Source organism: Uloborus diversus, chromosome 1 (assembly GCF_026930045.1).
Source record: "Uloborus diversus isolate 005 chromosome 1, Udiv.v.3.1, whole genome shotgun sequence".
NCBI lineage: Eukaryota > Metazoa > Arthropoda > Arachnida > Araneae > Uloboridae > Uloborus > Uloborus diversus.
Genome location: NC_072731.1, coordinates 103,152,505 through 103,176,376, shown reverse-complemented (window position 1 = coordinate 103,176,376; position 23,872 = coordinate 103,152,505).

Sequence of the window (23,872 nt, the reverse complement as noted above, 5' to 3'; positions counted from 1 at the left end):
CTATTTGTTTTTTAAAACACTCGTCATGGATGACAATACAAGGTTCCATCATGAGTTTTGGACCCGGATAACCAGGTCGATGATGACGGACCGGTATACTCGCGGGTTACATGCTCTTCTTTAACTTCACTCGTTGTACGTAAATTTTTAATTTCGCTTTTTCCTTCAGTTTGGAGTACTGGAAACATGTTTACATGCATGTATATGCTGAAAAAAAAATTGTTTGTCTGTTTGTTTGTTTGACCAGATTTTTTCCTATCTTGCAACTTTTTTTAAACCAACTTTCAGATATCTTAGGGTGATAATTTTTTTAAAAAAACATTCATCTTAGATGACAATACAAGGTTCCATCATGATTTTTGGACCTGGACATCCAATTCGATGATGACGGGCAGGTATATTCGAGGGTCAAAAAAAAAAAAAAACATAATATGTAACTAAAATTAAAAAGTCTTCTTACAGACACTCTAAACCGCCAAAAAAAGTGACTAACAACGAAAAGAGAAACAGCAACACAGCGCAAAAGAAGGTTGGAAAAGGCTCGTGTGAAATATACAGCTAAGAAGCTTAATAATAATGAAGATGTTCAACCCAAGTGACAGAACGGGAACGTTTTTGACCACGTCGTTTAAAAGAAACCGCCTGCAGAACGTAAAGTTTGCTTAGCAGCAAACAGGTTGAAAAATTCACAATCTCGCTCAATCGAGATTTCTGAAGAACGCAAAGCTCGCCAAGAATCAGATTGTCAAAGTAATTCTCAACGTGAAGCAAATGAATCCGATCAAAAACATAAAGCTCGCTTTGTGATTGAGCAAGCTATACGTCGAGCTACTAATCCTTTCAAACGACGGACCATTGAAAATAACCCCTGTTTTGCCTTATCTTTGATGAATTGAGTTTCAGCATCAGATGAGTTCATTCGTAACGGTGGAAGAATTTGCCTCTTGAAACGCCGACCCAAAGAGAGTTATGTGAATAACTATAATAAGTCACTTCTTTTGATATGGAAGGGAAACATGGATATTCAACCATGTGGCTCCAATGAATCTATAGCATATTACGTCGCTAAGTACATATCCAAGTCCGAACCCACACAGTTAAATTCCAGCATTGCACAGGCGATTCAACAAATCCGCCGAGATGAGACAAATATTTCTCGCAAACTTTTCAAAATATGTATGCGTCTAATGAGTGAGCGACAAGTTTCGGCATGCGAGTGTGTTTTTAGACTCTGCCATTTAAATTTACGAGACAGTTCAAGACAATGTGTTTTCCTCAACACCAGAAAACCCGAGCAAAGATACAGAGTATTAAAATTCAACGAAGCGGGAGATAACACCGGACTGTGCGCAAACATCTTTGATAGATACGAAAAAAGACCTCTGGAGCATCAAAATTTCAACTTTGCGAACATGACCTTGATGGAATTCGCCATGAAATTTAAACCATATTACGCGAAACCACAAAGCAAAGAATTTGTTGAGGAGAGTATTGACATTGACGTTTATAATGATAATGTTCCCCATAAGAGAAAAAAAAAAAAGAATTGATTACTTTGATGGACAATTGTAAAATAGAAATAAGAAATGTAACTGCTGTTGTAAGAGTTCCATACTTCGTTGCCTCCACTGATCCGGAGAATTTTTACTATAGTCTTCTTCTGCAATACATGCCCTACCGCTCGGAGCAAGAACTACTTGAAGGATTTAATTCTTCAAAAGAAGCCTTTCTTGCTCGAGAAGAGGCTTTAAAAAGAAACAGCGAGCAAATGGAAGAATATCGAGAACGAGATAGACAACTGGAGAATGCCTTTAACCAAGCTCACGCATTCGAAATACTCGATGCAGAACCGCTTGAATTGCAGGAAGACGTTGACGAAGAAGTTTTGGAACAACAAATAATGGACGACATTCAATTTCAAAATGCAGTCCAAGCAATGAACTTGCGTCAAAAAGACATATTCAAGTACATTACATCAAGTATTCAAGACCAATTTGGTGGCAGCCAACACCGAGAAAGACTTTTCATCACTGGCCAAGCTGGCACTGGAAAAACATTTCTTTTCAATCTACTGAAAAATCAAGTCAACCGATGTTACGCCAAGCCAGTAGTCAAAGTATGTGCTTTAACAGGTGTAGCTGCACGATTGGTTGGAGGATCCACATTACACAACTCGTTGAAATTACCAGTTCAAAAAGATGGTCGTATTGTGGAAATGCCTTTACTAACTGGAATATTTCTCCAAACTATGCGTCGACTTTGGACAGACATTGAATTCTTCTTCATTGATGAAATATCCATGGTACCGTACGAGATGCTATGCATGATTGACTCGCGTTTGAGGCAATTAAAGAACACTGACAATTTTTTTGGAGGCCTTAACATTCTAGTATTTGGTGATCTAATGCAGCTTCCACCTGTGAGAGGAAGACAAATATTCCAACAGCCCGAGCACATGATTCCTGCTACTGACTTATGGAAACCTTTTTCTTTGGTAGAATTGGTGGACAATATGAGACAGCAAGGAGACATGTTGTTCGTTGACCTCTTAAATGCTCTTAGAATTGGTGAACTCTCGGCACAGCATATGGATGTTTTACTTGAGAGAGAAAGTTCTGATATGGATGGAGAGTTTTCCATTGAAAGAGCCTTAAGAATCTACCCAACTAACAAGCAGGTAGATGAACATAACAATCGAGTTCTTCAGTATTTCAGGAGCAAAAATACTAGTATCTACAAAATTCGTGCCCAAGATCAACTAATCGATGCAACAAAAAAACTCAACGAAAATACAAGTATCGATAGCATCATTTCAAAAGACATTAACAAGACCGGAGGTTTACCGCGAGAATTAGAAATTTTCGTAGGAGCTAAGGTTATGTTAAGAGCCAATATTGACGTCACCAAAGGTCTTGTTAATGGAGCTATAGGATTTGTAAAAGAGATTGTTTGGCCATATTTTCGCAGAGCTCAAGTGTATGCCGAGGACATACCATCTGTTCTCATCAATTTCGGTAAAGACGGCATACACAAAATCGAGCCGAAATCCATTCAATTTCCAGCTTTATACAGTTATGGAACTGCCGAAAGGCGAATGTTGCCGTTGATTTTTTCGTGGGCTTCAACTGTACATAAAATGCAGGGAAGTACTGTGGACTATGCAGTTGTCTATCTTGGAAATAAACTATTTGCTGAAGGACAAGCGTACGTAAACTTGAGCAGAGTAAGATCTCTTGCTGGACTCCGGATAGAAGAGCTCGACTGCACAAAATTAACTGGCAAGAAGCCTTGCAATAATGATGCTCTTGTGGAAATGGAGAGAATGCGGAGGTACAGTGAAAATGATGAAAGAATACGAAATAGTACTGTCAAAAATGCTTGAATTTTCAATGTGGACTAGACCTACTGGGCAAACCACAATTAAAAAAAAAAAAAAAAAAACGTTTCTGACTATTTACCTCTCAAGTGGTGTGGAAAAAGTAGCATTTTGCATGTGTCTAGTGATGTGATATACTAGAAATATTGGTATTTTGTAATTAAAACTAAAAAGTAGAAAATAAAAATAATAAAAAAAATTTTAAAAACATGCTTTTCTTTTTTTCATTCAAAAAAATGAACTAAAAAGTGGAAAATAATTTTCTTTTATCACAAAAAATTTATCCTATATAACACATAAGTTAACATCAGACCTATTGTATTACGATACATTGAAATTATCATTTAAATTTCTGACTCAAAAGAAAAGCGTGGGCGCCTTATCATAAAGTTATCGAAAATATTTTTGATTATCTTATAAGGATAATTAATAAGTACATGCGAACATTAAAATTCAATTTTCAATCGACTACTATTTATTGTTCATATTACTAAACTTACGTGTCAATAACCACTGTACCTTGCAATAAGGTTCTCTTTACAAGTGGAAACATTTTTTTAAAATCAGACATTAAAAATTAGTAAAAAATTTACACTTATGATACTTCAGAGCCGTAATATAATAAAAATTAATTTAGTAATTTATTATAATGCTGGTGTGTGTATTTATAACACTCTTAATATTTTTATTGTAGTTTTATATGAATCTTGATCCATCTTAATGATTTAATCTTCAATTCAATGTTTATGTTTTAATTTTTAATGTGATTTTTTTTATAATTCTATTCTAATTTTCTTAAGTCTAATATAATAAATTAATGCATACCAATTTATTTCTTTAAATTTAATTCATCTGGTAATAATTGCTTTTCCATGTGTATGATGTTAAATTTTTAATTTTCATTAGTATAAAACGGGTTATACGGCGCCCACGCTTTTCTTTTTAGTCAGAAATTTAAATGATAATTTCAATGTATCGTAATACAATAGGTCTGATGTTAACTTATGTGTTATATAGGATAAATTTTTTGTGATAAAAGAAAATTATTTTCCACTTTTTAGTTCATTTTTTTGAATGAAAAAAAGAAAAGCATGTTTTTAAAATTTTTTTTATTATTTTTGTTTAATTTTTCTCTTTTGCGAATATTGATTATTTATGTAGGGAGAAAAATTCTGAGTCAGTTTAATTATTCGACCTGTAAATTTCAAAGTGTTTGAATCAATAATTACCAAGGTGCATTTTTTGTTTTTATTATATTTAAGACTTCCATCGACAGAGCTCCGATAGCCTAATGGCTAGACCGTTGGGTTCCTAGCGCGTGGTACTGGGTTCGAGTCCCGGCCGGAAAGGAAATCTTAAATGCAAATACTTTTTTCTAATTTTATAATTCTTTTTTTTTATTTTTCCCTTTTGCGAAGTCAGTCAGTCAGTCTGACAGTCAATCAGTCAAGCACTCAGTCATTCAGTCTCAGTCAGTCAGTCCAGTCAGTCAGTCACTCAGTCAGTCAGTTAGTCCTTCAGCCAGTCAGTCAAGCAGTCAGTCATTTAGTCTCAGTCAGTCAGTCATTCAGTCAGTCAGTCAGTCAGGCAGTCAGTCAGTCAGTCAGTCGGTCAGTCCTGTGCAGTCAGTTAGTCACTAAAGCAGTCAGTCAGTCTCAGTCAGTCAGTCAGTCAGTCAGTCCAGTCCAGTCTCAGTCAGTCAGTCAGTCAGTCTCGGTCAGTCAGTCAGTCAGTCATTCAGTCAGTCAGTCAGTCAGGCAGTCAGTCAGTCGGTCAGCCTTATTCAGTCAGTCGGTCAGCCTTATTCAGTCAGTCTGTCAGTCAGTCAGTCAGTCAGCCTTATTCAGTCAGTCTGTCAGTCATCCTTATTCAGTCAGTCTGTCAGTCAGTCAGTCGGTCAGTCCTGTCCAGTCAGTTAGTCAGTCAAGCAGTCAGTCAGGTAGTCAAGCAGTCAGTCAGTCAGTGTCAGTCAGTCATTTAGTCATTCAGTCAGTCAGTGAAATAGCCAGTCAGAGAGTCAAGCAGTCAGTCAGTCAGTCTCAGTCAGTCAGTTAGTCAGTCAGTCAGTCAGTCAGTCAGTCAGTCCAGTCTCAGTCAGTCAGGCAGTTAGTCAGTCAGTCTCGGTCAGTCAGTGAGTCAGTCAGTCAGTATCAGTCAGTCAGTGAGTCAGTCTGTCAGTCAGGCAGTATCAGTCAGGCAGTAAGACTCCGCTCGACAGAACTCCGATAGCCTAATGGCTAGACCGCTGGTCTTCCAAGCGAGTGGCCTGGGTTCGAGTCCCAGCCGGAGCGAATATCTTCAATGTATATATTTCTTTTCTAATTTGAAAATTCTTTTTTTTTTCAATTTCTTTCCTTTGCAATTATTGATTATTTATGTAGGGAAGAAAATTCTGGGTCAGTTTAATTTTTCGACACGAAGATTTCAAAGTGTTTAAATAAACAATTACCAAGGTGCATTTTTTGTTTTTATTATATTTAAAACTCCCACCGACAGAGCTCCCATAGACTAATGGCTAGAGTGTTAGGCTTCCAAGCGAGTGGCCCTGGGTTCGAGTCCCAGCCTGAACGAAAATCTTCAATGTATACTTTTAGTTTCTAATTTGAAATTTCTTCTTCTTTTTTTTTAATTTTTCTCTTTTGCGAATATTGATTATTTATGTAGAGAGAAAAATTCTGAGTCAGTTTAATTATTCGACCTGTAAATTTCAAAGTGTTTGAATCAATAATTACCAAGGTGCATTTTTTGTTTTTATTATATTTAAGACTTCCATCGACAGAGCTCCGATAGCCTAATGGCTAGACCGGTGGGTTCCTAGCGCGTGGTACTGGGTTCGAGTCCCGGCCGGAAAGGAATGCTTAAATGCAAATATTTTTTTCTAATTTTATAATTCTTTTTTTTTTTTATTTTTCCCTTTTGCGAAGTCAGTCAGTCAGTCTGAGAGTCAATCAGTCAAGCACTCAGTCGTTCAGTCTCAGTCAGTCAATCCAGTCAGTCAGTCACTCAGTCAGTCAGTTAGTCCTTCAGCCAGTCAGTCAAGCAGTCAGTCATTTAGTCTCAGTCAGTCAGTCATTCAGTCAGTTAGTCAGTCAGGCAGTCAGTCAGTCAGTCAGTCGGTCAGTCCTGTGCAGTCAGTTAGTCACTAAAGCTGTCAGTCAGTCTCAGTCAGTCAGTCAGTCAGTCAGTCCAGTCCAGTCTCAGTCAGTCAGTCAGTCAGTCTCGGTCAGTCAGTCAGTCATTCAGTCAGTCAGTCAGTCAGGCAGTCAGTCAGTCGGTCAGCCTTATTCAGTCAGTCTGTCAGTCAGTCAGTCAGTCAGCCTTATTCAGTCAGTCTGTCAGTCATCCTTATTCAGTCAGTCTGTCAGTCAGTCAGTCGGTCAGTCCTGTCCAGTCAGTTAGTCAGTCAAGCAGTCAGTCAGGTAGTCAAGCAGTCAGTCAGGTAGTCAAGCAGTCAGTCAGTCAGTGTCAGTCAGTCATTTAGTCATTCAGTCAGTCAGTGAAATAGCCAGTCAGAGAGTCAAGCAGTCAGTCAGTCAGTCTCAGTCAGTCAGTTAGTCAGTCAGTCAGTCAGTCAGTCAGTCAGTCCAGTCTCAGTCAGTCAGGCAGTTAGTCAGTCAGTCTCGGTCAGTCAGTCAGTCTGACAGTCAATCAGTCAAGCACTCAGTCATTCAGTCTCAGTCAGTCAGTCCAGTCAGTCAGTCACTCAGTCAGTCAGTTAGTCCTTCAGCCAGTCAGTCAAGCAGTCAGTCATTTAGTCGCAGTCAGTCAGTCATTCAGTCAGTCAGTCAGTCAGTCAGTCAGGCAGTCAGTCAGTCAGTCAGTCGGTCAGTCCTGTGCAGTCAGTTAGTCACTAAAGCAGTCAGTCAGTCTCAGTCAGTCAGTCAGTCAGTCAGTCAGTCCAGTCCAGTCTCAGTCAGTAAGTCAGTCAGTCTCGGTCAGTCAGTCAGTCAGTCATTCAGTCAGTCAGGCAGTCAGTCAGTCGGTCAGCCTTATTCAGTCAATCTGTCAGTCAGTCAGTCAGTCAGCCTTATTCAGTCAGTCTGCCAGTCATCCTTATTCAGTCAGTCTGTCAGTCAGTCAGTCCAGTCTCAGTCAGTCAGGCAGTTAGTCAGTCAGTCTCGGTCAGTCAGTGAGTCAGTCAGTCAGTATCAGTCAGTCAGTGAGTCAGTCTGTCAGTCAGGCAGTATCAGTCAGGCAGTAAGACTCCGCTCGACAGAACTCCGATACCCTAATGGCTAGACCGCTGGTCTTCCAAGCGAGTGGCCTGGGTTCGAGTCCCAGCCGGAGCGAATATCTTCAATGTATATATTTCTTTTCTAATTTGAAAATTCTTTTTTTTTTTTCAATTTCTTTCCTTTGCAATTATTGATTATTTATGTAGGGAAGAAAATTCTGAGTCAGTTTAATTTTTCGACACGAAGATTTCAAAGTGTTTAAATAAACAATTACCAAGATGCATTTTTTGTTTTTATTATATTTAAAACTCCCACCGACAGAGCTCCCATAGACTAATGGCTAGAGTGTTAGGCTTCCAAGCGAGTGGCCCTGGGTTCGAGTCCCAGCCTGAACGAAAATCTTCAATGTATACTTTTAGTTTCTAATTTGAAATTTCTTCTTCTTTTTTTTTAATTTTTCTCTTTTGCGAATATTGATTATTTATGTAGGGAGAAAAATTCTGAGTCAGTTTAATTATTCGACCTGTAAATTTCAAAGTGTTTGAATCAATAATTACCAAGGTGCATTTTTTGTTTTTATTATATTTAAGACTTCCATCGACAGAGCTCCGATAGCCTAATGGCTAGACCGGTGGGTTCCTAGCGCGTGGTACTGGGTTCGAGTCCCGGCCGGAAAGGAATGCTTAAATGCAAATATTTTTTTCTAATTTTATAATTCTTTTTTTTTTTTATTTTTCCCTTTTGCGAAGTCAGTCAGTCAGTCTGAGAGTCAATCAGTCAAGCACTCAGTCGTTCAGTCTCAGTCAGTCAATCCAGTCAGTCAGTCACTCAGTCAGTCAGTTAGTCCTTCAGCCAGTCAGTCAAGCAGTCAGTCATTTAGTCTCAGTCAGTCAGTCATTCAGTCAGTTAGTCAGTCAGGCAGTCAGTCAGTCAGTCAGTCGGTCAGTCCTGTGCAGTCAGTTAGTCACTAAAGCTGTCAGTCAGTCTCAGTCAGTCAGTCAGTCAGTCAGTCCAGTCCAGTCTCAGTCAGTCAGTCAGTCAGTCTCGGTCAGTCAGTCAGTCATTCAGTCAGTCAGTCAGTCAGGCAGTCAGTCAGTCGGTCAGCCTTATTCAGTCAGTCTGTCAGTCAGTCAGTCAGTCAGCCTTATTCAGTCAGTCTGTCAGTCATCCTTATTCAGTCAGTCTGTCAGTCAGTCAGTCGGTCAGTCCTGTCCAGTCAGTTAGTCAGTCAAGCAGTCAGTCAGGTAGTCAAGCAGTCAGTCAGGTAGTCAAGCAGTCAGTCAGTCAGTGTCAGTCAGTCATTTAGTCATTCAGTCAGTCAGTGAAATAGCCAGTCAGAGAGTCAAGCAGTCAGTCAGTCAGTCAGTCAGTCCAGTCTCAGTCAGTCAGGCAGTTAGTCAGTCAGTCTCGGTCAGTCAGTCAGTCTGACAGTCAATCAGTCAAGCACTCAGTCATTCAGTCTCAGTCAGTCAGTCCAGTCAGTCAGTCACTCAGTCAGTCAGTTAGTCCTTCAGCCAGTCAGTCAAGCAGTCAGTCATTTAGTCGCAGTCAGTCAGTCATTCAGTCAGTCAGTCAGTCAGTCAGTCAGGCAGTCAGTCAGTCAGTCAGTCGGTCAGTCCTGTGCAGTCAGTTAGTCACTAAAGCAGTCAGTCAGTCTCAGTCAGTCAGTCAGTCAGTCAGTCAGTCCAGTCCAGTCTCAGTCAGTAAGTCAGTCAGTCTCGGTCAGTCAGTCAGTCAGTCATTCAGTCAGTCAGGCAGTCAGTCAGTCGGTCAGCCTTATTCAGTCAATCTGTCAGTCAGTCAGTCAGTCAGCCTTATTCAGTCAGTCTGCCAGTCATCCTTATTCAGTCAGTCTGTCAGTCAGTCAGTCCAGTCTCAGTCAGTCAGGCAGTTAGTCAGTCAGTCTCGGTCAGTCAGTGAGTCAGTCAGTCAGTATCAGTCAGTCAGTGAGTCAGTCTGTCAGTCAGGCAGTATCAGTCAGGCAGTAAGACTCCGCTCGACAGAACTCCGATACCCTAATGGCTAGACCGCTGGTCTTCCAAGCGAGTGGCCTGGGTTCGAGTCCCAGCCGGAGCGAATATCTTCAATGTATATATTTCTTTTCTAATTTGAAAATTCTTTTTTTTTTTTCAATTTCTTTCCTTTGCAATTATTGATTATTTATGTAGGGAAGAAAATTCTGAGTCAGTTTAATTTTTCGACACGAAGATTTCAAAGTGTTTAAATAAACAATTACCAAGATGCATTTTTTGTTTTTATTATATTTAAAACTCCCACCGACAGAGCTCCCATAGACTAATGGCTAGAGTGTTAGGCTTCCAAGCGAGTGGCCCTGGGTTCGAGTCCCAGCCTGAACGAAAATCTTCAATGTATACTTTTAGTTTCTAATTTGAAATTTCTTCTTCTTTTTTTTTAATTTTTCTCTTTTGCGAATATTGATTATTTATGTAGGGAGAAAAATTCTGAGTCAGTTTAATTATTCGACCTGTAAATTTCAAAGTGTTTGAATCAATAATTACCAAGGTGCATTTTTTGTTTTTATTATATTTAAGACTTCCATCGACAGAGCTCCGATAGCCTAATGGCTAGACCGGTGGGTTCCTAGCGCGTGGTACTGGGTTCGAGTCCCGGCCGGAAAGGAATGCTTAAATGCAAATATTTTTTTCTAATTTTATAATTCTTTTTTTTTTTATTTTTCCCTTTTGCGAAGTCAGTCAGTCAGTCTGAGAGTCAATCAGTCAAGCACTCAGTCGTTCAGTCTCAGTCAGTCAATCCAGTCAGTCAGTCACTCAGTCAGTCAGTTAGTCCTTCAGCCAGTCAGTCAAGCAGTCAGTCATTTAGTCTCAGTCAGTCAGTCATTCAGTCAGTTAGTCAGTCAGGCAGTCAGTCAGTCGGTCAGTCCTGTGCAGTCAGTTAGTCACTAAAGCTGTCAGTCAGTCTCAGTCAGTCAGTCAGTCAGTCAGTCCAGTCCAGTCTCAGTCAGTCAGTCAGTCAGTCTCGGTCAGTCAGTCAGTCATTCAGTCAGTCAGTCAGTCAGGCAGTCAGTCAGTCGGTCAGCCTTATTCAGTCAGTCTGTCAGTCAGTCAGTCAGTCAGCCTTATTCAGTCAGTCTGTCAGTCATCCTTATTCAGTCAGTCTGTCAGTCAGTCAGTCGGTCAGTCCTGTCCAGTCAGTTAGTCAGTCAAGCAGTCAGTCAGGTAGTCAAGCAGTCAGTCAGGTAGTCAAGCAGTCAGTCAGTCAGTGTCAGTCAGTCATTTAGTCATTCAGTCAGTCAGTGAAATAGCCAGTCAGAGAGTCAAGCAGTCAGTCAGTCAGTCTCAGTCAGTCAGTTAGTCAGTCAGTCAGTCAGTCAGTCAGTCAGTCCAGTCTCAGTCAGTCAGGCAGTTAGTCAGTCAGTCTCGGTCAGTCAGTCAGTCTGACAGTCAATCAGTCAAGCACTCAGTCATTCAGTCTCAGTCAGTCAGTCCAGTCAGTCAGTCACTCAGTCAGTCAGTTAGTCCTTCAGCCAGTCAGTCAAGCAGTCAGTCATTTAGTCGCAGTCAGTCAGTCAGTCAGTCAGTCAGTCAGTCAGTCAGGCAGTCAGTCAGTCAGTCAGTCGGTCAGTCCTGTGCAGTCAGTTAGTCACTAAAGCAGTCAGTCAGTCTCAGTCAGTCAGTCAGTCAGTCAGTCAGTCCAGTCCAGTCTCAGTCAGTAAGTCAGTCAGTCTCGGTCAGTCAGTCAGTCAGTCATTCAGTCAGTCAGGCAGTCAGTCAGTCGGTCAGCCTTATTCAGTCAATCTGTCAGTCAGTCAGTCAGTCAGCCTTATTCAGTCAGTCTGCCAGTCATCCTTATTCAGTCAGTCTGTCAGTCAGTCAGTCCAGTCTCAGTCAGTCAGGCAGTTAGTCAGTCAGTCTCGGTCAGTCAGTGAGTCAGTCAGTCAGTATCAGTCAGTCAGTGAGTCAGTCTGTCAGTCAGGCAGTATCAGTCAGGCAGTAAGACTCCGCTCGACAGAACTCCGATACCCTAATGGCTAGACCGCTGGTCTTCCAAGCGAGTGGCCTGGGTTCGAGTCCCAGCCGGAGCGAATATCTTCAATGTATATATTTCTTTTCTAATTTGAAAATTCTTTTTTTTTTTCAATTTCTTTCCTTTGCAATTATTGATTATTTATGTAGGGAAGAAAATTCTGAGTCAGTTTAATTTTTCGACACGAAGATTTCAAAGTGTTTAAATAAACAATTACCAAGATGCATTTTTTGTTTTTATTATATTTAAAACTCCCACCGACAGAGCTCCCATAGACTAATGGCTAGAGTGTTAGGCTTCCAAGCGAGTGGCCCTGGGTTCGAGTCCCAGCCTGAACGAAAATCTTCAATGTATACTTTTAGTTTCTAATTTGATATTTCTTCTTCTTTTTTTTTAATTTTTCTCTTTTGCGAATATTGATTATTTATGTAGGGAGAAAAATTCTGAGTCAGTTTAATTATTCGACCTGTAAATTTCAAAGTGTTTGAATCAATAATTACCAAGGTGCATTTTTTGTTTTTATTATATTTAAGACTTCCATCGACAGAGCTCCGATAGCCTAATGGCTAGACCGGTGGGTTCCTAGCGCGTGGTACTGGGTTCGAGTCCCGGCCGGAAAGGAATGCTTAAATGCAAATATTTTTTTCTAATTTTATAATTCTTTTTTTTTATTTTTCCCTTTTGCGAAGTCAGTCAGTCAGTCTGAGAGTCAATCAGTCAAGCACTCAGTCGTTCAGTCTCAGTCAGTCAATCCAGTCAGTCAGTCACTCAGTCAGTCAGTTAGTCCTTCAGCCAGTCAGTCAAGCAGTCAGTCATTTAGTCTCAGTCAGTCAGTCATTCAGTCAGTTAGTCAGTCAGGCAGTCAGTCAGTCAGTCAGTCGGTCAGTCCTGTGCAGTCAGTTAGTCACTAAAGCTGTCAGTCAGTCTCAGTCAGTCAGTCAGTCAGTCAGTCCAGTCCAGTCTCAATCAGTCAGTCAGTCAGTCTCGGTCAGTCAGTCAGTCATTCAGTCAGTCAGTCAGTCAGGCAGTCAGTCAGTCGGTCAGCCTTATTCAGTCAGTCTGTCAGTCAGTCAGTCAGTCAGCCTTATTCAGTCAGTCTGTCAGTCATCCTTATTCAGTCAGTCTGTCAGTCAGTCAGTCGGTCAGTCCTGTCCAGTCAGTTAGTCAGTCAAGCAGTCAGTCAGGTAGTCAAGCAGTCAGTCAGGTAGTCAAGCAGTCAGTCAGTCAGTGTCAGTCAGTCATTTAGTCATTCAGTCAGTCAGTGAAATAGCCAGTCAGAGAGTCAAGCAGTCAGTCAGTCAGTCAGTCAGTCCAGTCTCAGTCAGTCAGGCAGTTAGTCAGTCAGTCTCGGTCAGTCAGTCAGTCTGACAGTCAATCAGTCAAGCACTCAGTCATTCAGTCTCAGTCAGTCAGTCCAGTCAGTCAGTCACTCAGTCAGTCAGTTAGTCCTTCAGCCAGTCAGTCAAGCAGTCAGTCATTTAGTCGCAGTCAGTCAGTCATTCAGTCAGTCAGTCAGTCAGTCAGTCAGGCAGTCAGTCAGTCAGTCAGTCGGTCAGTCCTGTGCAGTCAGTTAGTCACTAAAGCAGTCAGTCAGTCTCAGTCAGTCAGTCAGTCAGTCAGTCAGTCCAGTCCAGTCTCAGTCAGTAAGTCAGTCAGTCTCGGTCAGTCAGTCAGTCAGTCATTCAGTCAGTCAGGCAGTCAGTCAGTCGGTCAGCCTTATTCAGTCAATCTGTCAGTCAGTCAGTCAGTCAGCCTTATTCAGTCAGTCTGCCAGTCATCCTTATTCAGTCAGTCTGTCAGTCAGTCAGTCCAGTCTCAGTCAGTCAGGCAGTTAGTCAGTCAGTCTCGGTCAGTCAGTGAGTCAGTCAGTCAGTATCAGTCAGTCAGTGAGTCAGTCTGTCAGTCAGGCAGTATCAGTCAGGCAGTAAGACTCCGCTCGACAGAACTCCGATACCCTAATGGCTAGACCGCTGGTCTTCCAAGCGAGTGGCCTGGGTTCGAGTCCCAGCCGGAGCGAATATCTTCAATGTATATATTTCTTTTCTAATTTGAAAATTCTTTTTTTTTTTTCAATTTCTTTCCTTTGCAATTATTGATTATTTATGTAGGGAAGAAAATTCTGAGTCAGTTTAATTTTTCGACACGAAGATTTCAAAGTGTTTAAATAAACAATTACCAAGATGCATTTTTTGTTTTTATTATATTTAAAACTCCCACCGACAGAGCTCCCATAGACTAATGGCTAGAGTGTTAGGCTTCCAAGCGAGTGGCCCTGGGTTCGAGTCCCAGCCTGAACGAAAATCTTCAATGTATACTTTTAGTTTCTAATTTGAAATTTCTTCTTCTTTTTTTTTAATTTTTCTCTTTTGCGAATATTGATTATTTATGTAGGGAGAAAAATTCTGAGTCAGTTTAATTATTCGACCTGTAAATTTCAAAGTGTTTGAATCAATAATTACCAAGGTGCATTTTTTGTTTTTATTATATTTAAGACTTCCATCGACAGAGCTCCGATAGCCTAATGGCTAGACCGTTGGGTTCCTAGCGCGTGGTACTGGGTTCGAGTCCCGGCCGGAAAGGAAATCTTAAATGCAAATATTTTTTTCTAATTTTATAATTCTTTTTTTTTTATTTTTCCCTTTTGCGAAGTCAGTCAGTCAGTCTGACAGTCAATCAGTCAAGCACTCAGTCATTCAGTCTCAGTCAGTCAGTCCAGTCAGTCAGTCACTCAGTCAGTCAGTTAGTCCTTCAGCCAGTCAGTCAAGCAGTCAGTCATTTAGTCTCAGTCAGTCAGTCATTCAGTCAGTCAGTCAGTCAGGCAGTCAGTCAGTCAGTCAGTCGGTCAGTCCTGTGCAGTCAGTTAGTCACTAAAGCAGTCAGTCAGTCTCAGTCAGTCAGTCAGTCAGTCAGTCCAGTCCAGTCTCAGTCAGTCAGTCAGTCAGTCTCGGTCAGTCAGTCAGTCAGTCATTCAGTCAGTCAGTCAGTCAGGCAGTCAGTCAGTCGGTCAGCCTTATTCAGTCAGTCTGTCAGTCAGTCAGTCAGCCTTATTCAGTCAGTCTGTCAGTCATCCTTATTCAGTCAGTCTGTCAGTCAGTCAGTCGGTCAGTCCTGTCCAGTCAGTTAGTCAGTCAAGCAGTCAGTCAGGTAGTCAAGCAGTCAGTCAGTCAGTGTCAGTCAGTCATTTAGTCATTCAGTCAGTCAGTGAAATAGCCAGTCAGAGAGTCAAGCAGTCAGTCAGTCAGTCTCAGTCAGTCAGTTAGTCAGTCAGTCAGTCAGTCAGTCAGTCAGTCCAGTCTCAGTCAGTCAGGCAGTTAGTCAGTCAGTCTCGGTCAGTCAGTGAGTCAGTCAGTCAGTATCAGTCAGTCAGTGAGTCAGTCTGTCAGTCAGGCAGTATCAGTCAGGCAGTAAGACTCCGCTCGACAGAACTCCGATAGCCTAATGGCTAGACCGCTGGTCTTCCAAGCGAGTGGCCTGGGTTCGAGTCCCAGCCGGAGCGAATATCTTCAATGTATATATTTCTTTTCTAATTTGAAAATTCTTTTTTTTTTCAATTTCTTTCCTTTGCAATTATTGATTATTTATGTAGGGAAGAAAATTCTGAGTCAGTTTAATTTTTCGACACGAAGATTTCAAAGTGTTTAAATAAACAATTACCAAGGTGCATTTTTTGTTTTTATTATATTTAAAACTCCCACCGACAGAGCTCCCATAGACTAATGGCTAGAGTGTTAGGCTTTCAAGCGAGTGGCCCTGGGTTCGAGTCCCAGCCTGAACGAAAATCTTCAATGTATACTTTTAGTTTCTAATTTGAAATTTCTTCTTCTTTTTTTTTAAATTTTTCTCTTTTGCGAATATTGATTATTTATGTAGAGAGAAAAATTCTGAGTCAGTTTAATTATTCGACCTGTAAATTTCAAAGTGTTTGAATCAATAATTACCAAGGTGCATTTTTTGTTTTTATTATATTTAAGACTTCCATCGACAGAGCTCCGATAGCCTAATGGCTAGACCGTTGGGTTCCTAGCGCGTGGTACTGGGTTCGAGTCCCGGCCGGAAAGGAAATCTTAAATGCAAATATTTTTTTCTAATTTTATAATTCTTTTTTTTTATTTTTCCCTTTTGCGAAGTCAGTCAGTCAGTCTGAGAGTCAATCAGTCAAGCACTCAGTCGTTCAGTCTCAGTCAGTCAATCCAGTCAGTCAGTCACTCAGTCAGTCAGTTAGTCCTTCAGCCAGTCAGTCAAGCAGTCAGTCATTTAGTCTCAGTCAGTCAGTCATTCAGTCAGTCAGTCAGTCACTCAGTCAGTCAGTCAGTCAGTCGGTCAGTCCTGTGCAGTCAGTTAGTCACTAAAGCAGTCAGTCAGTCTCAGTCAGTCAGTCAGTCCAGTCCAGTCTCAGTCAGTCAGTCAGTCAGTCTCGGTCAGTCAGTCAGTCAGTCATTCAGTCAGTCAGTCAGTCAGGCAGTCAGTCAGTCGGTCAGCCTTATTCAGTCAGTCTGTCAGTCAGTCAGTCAGTCAGCCTTATTCAGTCAGTCTGTCAGTCATCCTTATTCAGTCAGTCTGTCAGTCAGTCAGTCGGTCAGTCCTGTCCAGTCAGTTAGTCAGTCAAGCAGTCAGTCAGGTAGTCAAGCAGTCAGTCAGGTAGTCAAGCAGTCAGTCAGTCAGTGTCAGTCAGTCATTTAGTCATTCAGTCAGTCAGTGAAATAGCCAGTCAGAGAGTCAAGCAGTCAGTCAGTCTCAGTCAGTCAGTTAGTCAGTCAGTCAGTCAGTCAGTCAGTCAGTCCAGTCTCAGTCAGTCAGGCAGTTAGTCAGTCAGTCAGTATCAGTCAGTCAGTGAGTCAGTCTGTCAGTCAGGCAGTATCAGTCAGGCAGTAAGACTCCGCTCGACAGAACTCCGATAGCCTAATGGCTAGACCGCTGGTCTTCCAAGCGAGTGGCCTGGGTTCGAGTCCCAGCCGGAGCGAATATCTTCAATGTATGTATTTCTTTTCTAATTTGAAAATTCTTTTTTTTTTTCAATTTCTTTCCTTTGCAATTATTGATTATTTATGTAGGGAAGAAAATTCTGAGTCAGTTTAATTTTTCGACACGAAGATTTCAAAGTGTTTAAATAAACAATTACCAAGGTGCATTTTTTGTTTTTATTATATTTAAAACTCCCACCGACAGAGCTCCCATAGACTAATGGCAAGAGTGTTAGGCTTCCAAGCGAGTGGCCCTGGGTTCGAGTCCCAGCCTGAACGAAAATCTTCAATGTATACTTTTAGTTTCTAATTTGAAATTTCTTCTTCTTTTTTTTTTTAATTTTTCTCTTTTGCGAATATTGATTATTTATGTAGGGAGAAAAATTCTGAGTCAGTTTAATTATTCGACCTGTAAATTTCAAAGTGTTTGAATCAATAATTACCAAGGTGCATTTTTTGTTTTTATTATATTTAAGACTTCCATCGACAGAGCTCCGATAGCCTAATGGCTAGACCGTTGGGTTCCAAGCGCGTGGTACTGGGTTCGAGTCCCGGCCGGAACGAAAATCTTCCATGTATATATTTCTCTTCTAATTTGAAGATTCTTTTTTTTTCTATTTCTTTCTTTTGCAAATATGGATTATTTATGTACGGAAGAAAATTCTGAGTCAGTCTAATCATTCGACCTTTAGATTTCAAAGATTTTAGATCAATAATTACTAAGGTGCATTTTTTGTTTTTATTATAATTAAGACACCGATCAACAGAGATCCGATAGTATATTGACGAGAGCGTTGGGCTTCCATGAGTGTCGCCCTGGGTTCAAATCCCAGCCGGAAAGGAAATCTTAAATGCAAATATTTTTTTCTAATTTTATAATTCTTTTTTTTTTATTTTTCCCTTTTGCGAAGTCAGTCAGTCAGTCTGACAGTCAATCAGTCAAGCACTCAGTCATTCAGTCTGTCAGTCAGTCCAGTCAGTCAGTCACTCAGTCAGTCAGTTAGTCCTTCAGCCAGTCAGTCAAGCAGTCAGTCATTTAGTCTCAGTCAGTCAGTCATTCAGTCAGTCAGTCAGTCAGGCAGTCAGTCAGTCAGTCAGTCGGTCAGTCCTGTGCAGTCAGTTAGTCACTAAAGCAGTCAGTCAGTCTCAGTCAGTCAGTCAGTCCAGTCCAGTCTCAGTCAGTCAGTCAGTCAGTCTCGGTCAGTCAGTCAGTCAGTCATTCAGTCAGTCAGTCAGTCAGGCAGTCAGTCAGTCGGTCAGCCTTATTCAGTCAGTCTGTCAGTCAGTCAGTCAGTCAGCCTTATTCAGTCAGTCTGTCAGTCATCCTTATTCAGTCAGTCTGTCAGTCAGTCAGTCGGTCAGTCCTGTCCAGTCAGTTAGTCAGTCAAGCAGTCAGTCAGGTAGTCAAGCAGTCAGTCAGTCAGTGTCAGTCAGTCATTTAGTCATTCAGTCAGTCAGTCATTTAGTCATTCAGTCAGTCAGTGAAATAGCCAGTCAGAGAGTCAAGCAGTCAGTCAGTCAGTCTCAGTCAGTCAGTTAGTCAGTCAGTCAGTCCAGTCTCAGTCAGTCAGGCAGTTAGTCAGTCAGTCTCGGTCAGTCAGTGAGTCAGTCAGTCAGTATCAGTCAGTCAGTGAGTCAGTCTGTCAGTCAGGCAGTATCAGTCAGGCAGTAAGACTCCGCTCGACAGAACTCCGATAGCCTAATGGCTAGACCGCTGGTCTTCCAAGCGAGTGGTCTGGGTTCGAGTCCCAGCCGGAGCGAATATCTTCAATGTATATATTTCTTTTCTAATTTGAAAATTCTTTTTTTTTTTCAATTTCTTTCCTTTGCAATTATTGATTATTTATGTAGGGAAGAAAATTCTGAGTCAGTTTAATTTTTCGACACGAAGATTTCAAAGTGTTTAAATAAACAATTACCAAGGTGCATTTTTTGTTTTTATTATATTTAAAACTCCCACCGACAGAGCTCCCATAGACTAATGGCTAGAGTGTTAGGCTTCCAAGCGAGTGGCCCTGGGTTCGAGTCCCAGCCTGAACGAAAATCTTCAATGTATACTTTTAGTTTCTAATTTGAAATTTCTTCTTCTTTTTTTTTTAATTTTTCTCTTTTGCGAATATTGATTATTTATGTAGAGAGAAAAATTCTGAGTCAGTTTAATTATTCGACCTGTAAATTTCAAAGTGTTTGAATCAATAATTACCAAGGTGCATTTTTTGTTTTTATTATATTTAAGACTTCCATCGACAGAGCTCCGATAGCCTAATGGCTAGACCGGTGGGTTCCTAGCGCGTGGTACTGGGTTCGAGTCCCGGCCGGAAAGGAATGCTTAAATGCAAATATTTTTTTCTAATTTTATAATTCTTTTTTTTTTTATTTTTCCCTTTTGCGAAGTCAGTCAGTCAGTCTGAGAGTCAATCAGTCAAGCACTCAGTCGTTCAGTCTCAGTCAGTCAATCCAGTCAGTCAGTCACTCAGTCAGTCAGTTAGTCCTTCAGCCAGTCAGTCAAGCAGTCAGTCATTTAGTCTCAGTCAGTCAGTCATTCAGTCAGTTAGTCAGTCAGGCAGTCAGTCAGTCAGTCAGTCGGTCAGTCCTGTGCAGTCAGTTAGTCACTAAAGCAGTCAGTCAGTCTCGGTCAGTCAGTCAGTCAGTCAGTCCAGTCCAGTCTCAGTCAGTCAGTCAGTCAGTCTCGGTCAGTCAGTCAGTCAGTCATTCAGTCAGTCAGTCAGTCAGGCAGTCAGTCAGTCGGTCAGCCTTATTCAGTCAGTCTGTCAGTCAGTCAGTCAGTCAGGCTTATTCAGTCAGTCTGTGAGTCATCCTTATTCAGTCAGTCTGTCAGTCAGTCAGTCGGTCAGTCCTGTCCAGTCAGTTAGTCAGTCAAGCAGTCAGTCAGGTAGTCAAGCAGTCAGTCAGGTAGTCAAGCAGTCAGTCAGTCAGTGTCAGTCAGTCATTTAGTCATTCAGTCAGTCAGTGAAATAGCCAGTCAGAGAGTCAAGCAGTCAGTCAGTCAGTCTCAGTCAGTCAGTTAGTCAGTCAGTCAGTCAGTCAGTCAGTCAGTCCAGTCTCAGTCAGTCAGGCAGTTAGTCAGTCAGTCTCGGTCAGTCAGTGAGTCAGTCAGTCAGTGAGTCAGTCTGTCAGTCAGGCAGTATCAGTCAGGCAGTAAGACTCCGCTCGACAGAACTCCGATAGCCTAATGGCTAGACCGCTGGTCTTCCAAGCGAGCGGCCTGGCTTCGAGTCCCAGCCGGAGCGAATATCTTCAATGTATATATTTCTTTTCTAATTTGAAAATTATTTTTTTTTCAATTTCTTTCCTTTGCAATTATTGATTATTTATGTAGGGAAGAAAATTCTGAGTCAGTTTAATTTTTCGACACAAAGATTTCAAAGTGTTTAAATAAACAATTACCAAGGTGCATTTTTTGTTTTTATTATATTTAAAACTCCCACCGACAGAGATCCCATAGACTAATGGCTAGAGTGTTAGGCTTCCAAGCGAGTGGCCCTGGGTTCGAGTCCCAGCCTGAACGAAAATCTTCAATGTATACTTTTAGTTTCTAATTTGAAATTTCTTCTTCTTTTTTTTTAATTTTTCTCTTTTGCGAATATTGATTATTTATGTAGGGAGAAAAATTCTGAGTCAGTTTAATTACTCGACCTGTAAATTTCAAAGTGTTTGAATCAATAATTACCAAGGTGCATTTTTTGTTTTTATTATATTTAAGACTTCCATCGACAGAGCTCCGATAGCCTTATGGCTAGACCGTTGGGTTCCAAGCGCGTGGTACTGGGTTCGAGTCCCGGCCGGAACAAAAATCTTCTATGTATATATTTCTCTTCTAATTTGAAGATTCTTTTTTTTTTTCAATTTCTTTCTTTTGCAAATATGGATTATTTATGTACGGAAGAAAATTCTGAGTCAGTTTAATCATTCGACCTTTAGATTTCAAAGATTTTAGATCAATAATTACTAAGGTGCATTTTTTGTTTTTATTATAATTAAGACACCGATCAACAGAGATCCGATAGTATATTGGCGAGAGCGTTGGGCTTCCATGAGTGTCGCCCTGGGTTCAAATCCCAGCCGGAAAGGAAATCTTAAATGCAAATATTTTTTTCTAATTTTATAATTCTTTTTTTTTTATTTTTCCCTTTTGCGAAGTCAGTCAGTCAGTCTGACAGTCAATCAGTCAAGCACTCAGTCATTCAGTCTCAGTCAGTCAGTCCAGTCAGTCAGTCACTCAGTCAGTCAGTTAGTCCTTCAGCCAGTCAGTCAAGCAGTCAGTCATTTAGTCTCAGTCAGTCAGTCATTCAGTCAGTCAGTCAGTCAGGCAGTCAGTCAGTCAGTCAGTCGGTCAGTCCTGTGCAGTCAGTTAGTCACTAAAGCAGTCAGTCAGTCTCAGTCAGTCAGTCAGTCAGTCAGTCCAGTCCAGTCTCAGTCAGTCAGTCAGTCAGTCTCGGTCAGTCAGTCAGTCAGTCAGTCAGTCAGTCAGGCAGTCAGTCAGTCGGTCAGCCTTATTCAGTCAGTCTGTCAGTCAGTCAGTCAGTCAGCCTTATTCAGTCAGTCTGTCAGTCATCCTTATTCAGTCAGTCTGTCAGTCAGTCAGTCGGTCAGTCCTGTCCAGTCAGTTAGTCAGTCAAGCAGTCAGTCAGGTAGTCAAGCAGTCAGTCAGTCAGTGTCAGTCAGTCATTTAGTCATTCAGTCAGTCAGTGAAATAGCCAGTCAGAGAGTCAAGCAGTCAGTCAGTCAGTCTCAGTCAGTCAGTTAGTCAGTCAGTCAGTCAGTCAGTCCAGTCTCAGTCAGTCAGGCAGTTAGTCAGTCAGTCTCGGTCAGTCAGTGAGTCAGTCAGTCAGTATCATTCAGTCAGTGAGTCAGTCTGTCAGTCAGGCAGTATCAGTCAGGCAGTAAGACTCCGCTCGGCAGAACTCCGATAGCCTAATGGCTAGACTGCTGGTCTTCCAAGCGAGTGGCCTGGGTTCGAGTCCCAGCCGGAGCGAATATCTTCAATGTATATATTTCTTTTCTAATTTGAAAATTCTTTTTTTTTTCAATTTCTTTCATTTGCAATTATTGATTATTTATGTAGGGAAGAAAATTCTAAGTCAGTTTAATTTTTCGACACGAAGATTTCAAAGTGTTTAAATAAACAATTACCAAGGTGCATTTTTTGTTTTTATTATATTTAAAACTCCCACCGACAGAGCTCCCGTAGACTAATGGCTAGAGTGTTAGGCTTCCAAGCGAGTGGCCCTGGGTTCGAGTCCCAGCCTGAACGAAAATCTTCAATGTATACTTTTAGTTTCTAATTTGAAATTTCTTCTTCTTTTTTTTTTAATTTTTCTCTTTTGCGAATATTGATTATTTATGTAGGGAGAAAAATTCTGAGTCAGTTTAATTATTCGACCTGTAAATTTCAAAGTGTTTGAATCAATAATTACCAAGGTGCATTTTTTGTTTTTATTATATTTAAGACTTCCATCGACAGAGCTCCGATAGCCTAATGGCTAGACCGTTGGGTTCCAAGCGCGTGGTACTGGGTTCGAGTCCCGGCCGGAACGAAAATCTTCCATGTATATATTTCTCTTCTAATTTGAAGATTCTTTTTTTTTTCAATTTCTTTCTTTTGCAAATATGGATTATTTATGTACGGAAGAAAATTCTGAGTCAGTTTAATCATTCGACCTTTAGATTTCAAAGATTTTAGATCAATAATTACTAAGGTGCATTTTTTGTTTTTATTATAATTAAGACACCGATCAACAGAGATCCGATAGTATATTGGCGAGAGCGTTGGGCTTCCATGAGTGTCGCCCTGGGTTCAAATCCCAGCCGGAAAGGAAATCTTAAATGCAAATATTTTTTTCTAATTTTATAATTCTTTTTTTTTATTTTTCCCTTTTGCGAAGTCAGTCAGTCAGTCTGACAGTCAATCAGTCAAGCACTCAGTCATTCAGTCTCAGTCAGTCAGTCCAGTCAGTCAGTCACTCAGTCAGTCAGTTAGTCCTTCAGCCAGTCAGTCAAGCAGTCAGTCATTTAGTCTCAGTCAGTCAGTCATTCAGTCAGTCAGTCAGTCAGGCAGTCAGTCAGTCAGTCAGTCGGTCAGTCCTGTGCAGTCAGTTAGTCACTAAAGCAGTCAGTCAGTCTCGTCAGTCAGTCAGTCAGTCAGTCCAGTCCAGTCTCAGTCAGTCAGTCAGTCAGTCTCGGTCAGTCAGTCAGTCAGTCATTCAGTCAGTCAGTCAGTCAGGCAGTCAGTCAGTCGGTCAGCCTTATTCAGTCAGTCTGTCAGTCAGTCAGTCAGTCAGCCTTATTCAGTCAGTCTGTCAGTCATCCTTATTCAGTCAGTCTGTCAGTCAGTCAGTCAGTCAGTCCTGTCCCGTCAGTTAGTCAGTCAAGCAGTCAGTCAGGTAGTCAAGCAGTCAGTCAGTCAGTGTCAGTCAGTCATTTAGTCATTCAGTCAGTCAGTGAAATAGCCAGTCAGAGAGTCAAGCAGTCAGTCAGTCAGTCTCAGTCAGTCAGTTAGTCAGTCAGTCAGTCAGTCAGTCCAGTCTCAGTCAGTCAGGCAGTTAGTCAGTCAGTCTCGGTCAGTCAGTGAGTCAGTCAGTCAGTATCAGTCAGTCAGTGAACCAGTCTGTCAGTCAGGCAGTATCAGTCAGGCAGTAAGACTCCGCTCGACAAAACGCCGATAGCCTAATGGCTAGACCGCTGGTCTTCCAAGCGAGTGGCCTGGGTTCGAGTCCCAGCCGGAGCGAATATCTTCAATGTATATATTTCTTTTCTAATTTGAAAATTCTTTTTTTTTTCAATTTCTTTCCTTTGCAATTATTGATTATTTATGTAGGGAAGAAAATTCTGAGTCAGTTTAATTTTTCGACACGAAGATTTCAAAGTGTTTAAATAAACAATTACCAAGGTGCATTTTTTGTTTTTATTATATTTAAAACTCCCACCGACAGAGCTCCCATAGACTAATGGCTAGAGTGTTAGGCTTCCAAGCGAGTGGCCCTGGGTTCGAGTCCCAGCCTGAACGAAAATCTTCAATGTATACTTTTAGTTTCTAATTTGAAATTTCTTCTTCTTTTTTTTTAAATTTTTCTCTTTTGCGAATATTGATTATTTATGTAGGGAGAAAAATTCTGAGTCAGTTTAATTATTCGACCTATAAATTTCAAAGTGTTTGAATCAATAATTACCAAGGTGCATTTTTTGTTTTTATTATATTTAAGACTTCCATCGACAGAGCTCCGATAGCCTAATGGCTAGACCGTTGGGTTCCTAGCGCGTGGTACTGGGTTCGAGACCCGGCCGGAAAGGAAATCTTAAATGCAAAAATTTATTTCTAATTTTATAATTCTTTT